Raw genomic sequence first — 7,010 nt, 5'->3', positions numbered from 1 at the left:
GAAAAAAATCTAGTTTGAAATTAAAACTGACATTCCCCGGCAACGGCGCCAAAAAGTTGACTCACTCTAAAAATGAGTAACTCGGAAGCTATCCCAAGTATAGGAGTTCAGTCGCGTAGTACTTAGCCCAAGGGTCAGATCGTCTCCTCAGGGAATGTATTTTAATTTAAAACTCGTGTAATTCCAAAAAAATCAAGAAAAGAAAAATTTACTGAATATAGTTCAGATTCAGTTTCTTGAAATTTTTGAGGTTTTTGCAATAGAATTTAAATTCTAAGTAAAAATTAAATATGCATGAAATAACTTAAATAAATACTAGATTCAATGTCAGAATAATGAAAGAACTAAACTCTGCAATCATTCAACTAAATAAAAATATTAACTTTAAACGTAAACTCAAGCAATAATACACTCTAAATAAAAACACTAATTTTAATAATAAAAACACCCCAAGAAAATAATTAAATACCTATAAAAACTTTAAATAAGAAGACAAATTGAAATTAACAATAATAATACTCAAACAAGAATTAAAATGCAAGAGAGAGAGAGAGAGATAAACAAAAATTTATCTAGTAAAAAGAAAGTTCTTAAATTAAACAAACTATTTTTAAAATAAAAATTAATCCAAGCTTTGAATAAATTAAAAACTAAACAATAAAATTAATTTTAACAAAATTAAGTTCAAATAAATAGAAAGATGAGAGATTAAGGGAGAAGAGAGAGAGAGAGAGAGAGAGAGAGAGTGAAGAGTTGGCTGTAGAGGAGATTGCTAGAGGTGCACCCGCCCCCCTTGTTGTTGCATGAAAGAAAAAAAAAACTTTTCAAAATCCAAAAAAAACAATGAAAAGGAACTCCCCACCCTTTAATTCCAATTCAGCGGCCAACAAAGACTAGCGCATGGGCCATTTGTCCCTCTCACGTGGTCACATCGAAACTTTTTTCCTTTTTTTTTTCTTGTTTCTTTTTTTTGTTTCTCAGTTCACAAGCACGATTTCGACCATACTAAAGCTCGTATATCTCAATGCTCAAGACACTAAAGTTGTAGAGTTCTTTCTCAGATTTCCCTAGAATTTTGAATCCTCTCGATTCGAGCTCGAACGAGAAAGTTACTTCCAAAATACAAAATAGTGTCGATTTTTGCTTCCAATAATTACACTGCGATAAAAAATATCAAAAATTCATAAATTACTCAATAAAACCCAAATGTTATAAATAAGACACAATGTTAATTTATTGAGAGTAAATAGACATTTAATTAAAAATATAATTCGTAATGTATGAATTAAAATACCTAATTACGCAATTTAAGCGCGTAATCACTACGGTACCGTGCTCTGAAACTAAACTAAGCCATCAGGATTCTGTTATTATATAGTACATTGCATAAATAACTCTGATCTAACTTGTTTTATGTTTCTGTGTAAAATATGTCATAACAATATTTAAGAATAAACTATTATTTATATCTAGTCACGGCACTAGGCTAGCTAAAATATCACGGCATCTGGACCGACTGAAATATCATGATGTACTAAAACTATAATTTCTGTACTGTTTATAGTTTTTCTAAAAATCATTATCAAATCATGTCTGTTCTGTGTAATCGTAAAACAATCTAACATGCTAATATCTGTAGTGAAATATTTATACTCATGCCACACAATTTGAGTATTATTCTATAGTATGCTAACTGTCTGAGAAGATTATATTTTTATAAAAAATAAAATAAAATAAAATCTGTTTCTAGGGTTTACTTAGTTTTAACATCAGGTTTCCCGAAAAAACTACATTAACTCATGAATATAATTCCTGAATCAAATATTGTATTTTTATATGGTAAACTTTTTGAAAATATCTGATATAATCTATCTCCTTACTTGATTCCAGGAATTATGCCTGCAGGGAATCCAATACTATGCTTGCGACGCCCACACAAAGCTTGTACCCATAAATCCTAATCCAATCAACTTAACCTCAAAATAACAGCTATTCAACACACCTAGATCCACATATTACCAATAACTAGCTAAACTTTAAAAATAGCCTCCTTACCCTGGTTTTGGAGTGGTTTCTGAAATGCCCGATTCACGAAATTACTTCGGTTAAACTGCATAGAATCACTGCCAGGATCCCGAAATCACGTTTATCAGCTGATTCGGGCTGAAATTTGGCGAGAAATTAAAGAGGTAAGGAGTGAGAGCTGCAACCCTTGGAGGGAGGGAGGGAGGGAGAGAGAGAGAGAGAGAGAGAGAGAGAGAGAGAGAGAGAGATTTGACTTTCTTTAAGAAAACGAGCTACAAGACTCATTTTATTAAGCACTACCTGACAAAATTGTCGACAGTTTTCCCAAAACCGTTGACGGTTTGGGTTTTAACCCTTCCATTTTTCACCATTTTACCGTTACTAGGTTGCGGTTACACAAAACCATCGACCGTTTTTTAAGCTCCGACAAAACCGTCGATGGTTTGGTCCTTCACCAAACCATTTCTCCCTTTTCCCTTTATTTTCTTATTTTCCAGGTCTTTACAGGTCGATTCCCTTAATTTTGTTTAATTATGTATCGCTTCTTATATAATTAAAATTGCTAAATTTTAAATTCAAAATTTTGTGATTTGATTGTAAGAAGGAATTTTAATTCAAATTGATTACCCACATCTGGATTCAATAACTCGCATTTGTCTATATTGATTACCCACATCCGAATTCAATAACCCGAATTCGAATGCCCCAAAGCCAACCCAGAACCGAGTCAATTTGGTCAAAATTAGGGGTGGCAAAATTGGTTGAAACCTGATGGCTGACCCGTGATCCGCCCGTTTAAATTGGGTTTGGGTTTAATACAAGATGATCCATTTATAAACGAGTCAACCTGAACCCGACCCGTTTAATAAACAGGTTGGGCGGGTTTGGTCGAGCACTCGTCGGGTGCTCGTTTATATATATAACCTAACCCTACCCACTATCCAATACCCATTCACCATTACGGCCACTGAGGCGCAGAAAACCCACTCCACTCGGCACTCGACACCTATTAGGGACACTACCCAAAAAACCCTACCACTGCTAGTGAAGTAAATTGTAGCCCACACTCCCGTAGGTGTTGAGGCACAAAAATGAGAAACCCTCATTCCTCATTTCCTACAAACCCTTTTCGGCAACAACAATCGACACACATAAAACCCTAAACCAGTTAACCAAAACTGCAAGCGCATAGCAGAAGCCCTCATTCCGTCATTCATTCTCCATTTCTCCTTCCCCCCCAAATCCTCGATTTGGTGATTCCAATCTTATTTCCTGAAGCCGAAGACTGAAATGCGAGTCGCGAACGTGTGAGTGTGATTCCCTAACCTTAATGCCCTGAATCTTCATTCAGCGTTCGACGTGAACCATTTTACATTTTATGTTTTTTTTTATTTAGATATTAATAAATAAAACAAAGGAGTGCTTTTTTAAAAAATATATGTCATTTATATGAAATGTTAAAAAAAATTTAAATAACTAAATTATGTTTTTAAACAGACGGGGTTGAGTTATATATTAGTCATCCATTAATAAACAGGTCAACCCGAACCCATTTAATCCCTACTCGTTTATGACCCGCCCGAACCCAGCCTATTAACCCATTTTGCCACCCCTAATCAAAACTAGCCAATCTGAATACCCATACCCATGTACTCCTAGATCCAACCCAAAGACTCGGGTCAACTTGACTGGGTTCAATGACTCGGGTATGACCCAATCACTATGACCCAAATCAATTTTGACTTGGGTCAACTAAAACCCATCCAAGCCCATTTCCCAATTGAGTATATTGGGTTTGACCCAATTGGCCGAGCCCTATTTAATTAGGTCCAAACCTAAAATGCAAAGGGCCTAATTGGGCCTAACTTAATCTTAGCCAGCCAGCCAAAACCTAAGCTCAACTGAAACTAGACCCAAAATCAACCCAAACATTTATAGCCCAATTACCTGAAACCCAAATAATAAATCCAAGCACATTTATGTTCTACCTAGACCAAGCCCAAGGCTTAAGCTAATTCAAACCTAACCCAAAAGGCTAAACCTAACAAAAGCTCCAAACCCAACCAAACTCCTAACTAACCTTGATTCAACCCTAACCCTAGTTTATCCTAACCTAGGTTGAAACACAAATCCCATCTTGTTTGTTTCACAAGAAAACCCAATAAAATTTCCTGAGAAAATCCAAGCAAACCAAAAATGAAAAGAGAAATCACCACCGGAGAAAATGGTGGCCATGCAGGCAGTAGTTTAGATCCAAATCCTGTGAGAGACCTAGAAATGGATTTGTAAGAGAGAGCATAACAGAGAGAATAGAGAACAGATCAGAGAGAAAAAGAGAGAGAGAGAGAGAGAGAGAGAGATGGAGAGAAACATAGAAAGAGAGAAACAAAGAGAGAAGCAAAGAGAGGAAGAGAAAGAGTAAGGAATAGAGAAATACGGGAGAAAATAAAATAAAATGTGGAAAAAAGGTTTTATGTTAAGATTTAAAAAAAAAATAAAATTAATGGGACATGGGTCACTGTACAGACGATGACACATGGCGCACACTTAGGACCGCGAATTTGGGAGCAATGTGGCGCGATCCTAGTAGTCCAATTTATATTTTCTCTAGATGATCGAACCAATGCTACGTCTACGATCTATGTTAAAACTCCCAGAATCAACCAGGACATTCCATGTGGCAGGCGACGTTATTCTACTATAGAACGGGTGTGTAAGGGGTGTTGGTACCTTCCCCTCATATAACTGAACTCTCGATCCCAACTCTAGTAAAAATAGACCGAAACTACTGATTCCTTAGACTTAGGATTCGTCTATATGTAAGAACCAGAACCGTAATATGTGGGTTTAAATAATTAAAGAGAAGGGTAAAATTGGAATTGAAGCAGGCTTCGTCGACGAAGTCAGATTTCTTCGACAAAGGGTTTGTTTTGCTCATCGACGAAGTTCAGAGGCTCATCGACGAGGAGAAGTCGAGAGATTTCAGGAAACCGGGGATCTCAGGTTCGTCGACGAGGTCACTGTCTCATCGATGAACTGACTACAAGGCCTCGTCAACGAAGTTGCCATTCGTCGACGTTCGTTGACAAGGCCAGCTGGGTCAAAGGGCTATAAATATCCTTTCTCATTTCCTAATCATTAAGAAAACTAAAATCCTCTCCCTCTCTCTCTAGAACTCATCCTACTTTCTCTCTTTCTAGATTTCTTCGCCGTTCGTCACTAGAATCGACGATCTGACATTACCGCGAGGATCAGGAAATGATTCTCTACAAAACCTATGGATTGGAATCCCATTTCGGAGATTTTTGGGTTTCAACTTAAAATCAAGGTAAGGCTCGGTTTTCTTTTGTGATCCGGTAGTTTGGTAGAAGACGAAGTTGTGAGTATTTTCTGTACTGTGTTTTGTAGATTTTGAGAACTCGGTTCACTGTTTAGGAGCCGTAGAGTTTAGGATTGATCTTTTGGGAGAAAGGTAAGGGGATTTGTTTATGTCGGTTATTTTTGAAATCGGACTCGGTAGAATTGTGGTTCACGGTCCTGTGTGTATTTTGGCCACTCATTTGGGGGGATCTAAAGGGGAAAACTATGAGTTTTTCATGATTACAGTTTCGGAAAAAAGGGGGTATTGGGCTGCATCCTTGGTTTTGTTGAAAACCGTATGTATATGATGATTTATACTATGATATAAGGATGATCAGGCGTTAACTAGTTTTAAACTGTATATGTTTGGAAAACCATGATTTTAGATATCCAATTGGGTGTGGTTTGTTTGGTTATATGAGCATGCATGTTATGTTGTGTTTGGTTGAAATGCGAGTAGGAACGGAGTTTCGAATTTGTTCCAGGTACTGAGAGTGTCCGACTCTATATCAGAGGGCGTGAACCTATACCGATTGATCACCGAAGGGTGTGGATCCACCAATTTAGCGCTAGTACGATGCCATAGGAGTCTGGGACTAGCCGTGTTTTGCGGGTTGGATACGAGCCAATGTCGTATGTTGCGGGCCAGCTTCGGGCCGAAGGGTGTGATGACACCGGGATTGCTTGATCATGTGTGTAGAGACCCTAAATTTCTTAACATCTCTATGGGAGGTGTACTAAGGTTTGGGACCAGGTTATGTGTTCCGAACGATGATGAAATCAGAAAGACAATTCTGGAGGAGACGCATCGTTCTTTGTATACGGTACATCCTAGTAGCATAAAGATGTATCGAGACTTGTGCGAGACCTTCTGGTGGTCTGGTATGAAGAGACATATTGCTCAGTTCGTGGAGCAGTGTATGACGTGTCAGCAGGTGAAAGCTGAGCATCAGAGGTCAATAGGGCCGTTGCAGCCTTTGCCTATTCTGGTGTGGAAATGAGAGCATATTTCTATGGATTCGTTACCGGATTGCCGCCAGCACTTCACGGGAAGAATGTTATTTGGGTGATCGTGGATAGATTGACAAAATCTGCTTATTTCATACCGATGAAGGTTAGCTATCCTTTGAGTAGGCTAGCAGATATGTATGTGCATGAGATTGTGAGAATACACGAAGTACCAGTGTCCACTGTATCAGATCGAGACCTGAGGTTTACTTCTCGATTCTAGATGAGCTTGCAGGAAGCGTTGGGGACGAAGCTTACTTTCAGTACATCGTTCCACCCCCAGACGGATGGATAGTCAGAGAGGACGATACAGATCTTGGAAAATATGTTGCAAGCTTGTGTGTTAGACTTTGGTGGTAGCTGGTTACAATTTATGCCACTAGTAGAGTTTGCTTATAATAACAGCTTCCAAGCTAGTATCGGGATGGCACCGTTCGAGGCTTTGTATGGTCGGAGGTGTCGATCTCCTTTATGTTGGGATGAGGTTGGTGAACGTCAGGTGTTAGGACCTAAACTTCTGCAGCAGGCGTCAGAGAAGGTGGGTTTAATCCGAGAGAGGATTAAATCAACTCAAAGTCGGCAAAAGAGTTATGCAGATGTTCGCCGCCGTGAGTTGG

This window comes from Malania oleifera, chromosome 8, assembly GCF_029873635.1.
Source record: "Malania oleifera isolate guangnan ecotype guangnan chromosome 8, ASM2987363v1, whole genome shotgun sequence".
In the NCBI taxonomy this organism is placed as follows: Eukaryota; Viridiplantae; Streptophyta; class Magnoliopsida; order Santalales; family Ximeniaceae; genus Malania; species Malania oleifera.
The sequence above is the reverse complement of the archived record's forward strand: the minus strand, read 5'-3'. Positions refer to the sequence as shown.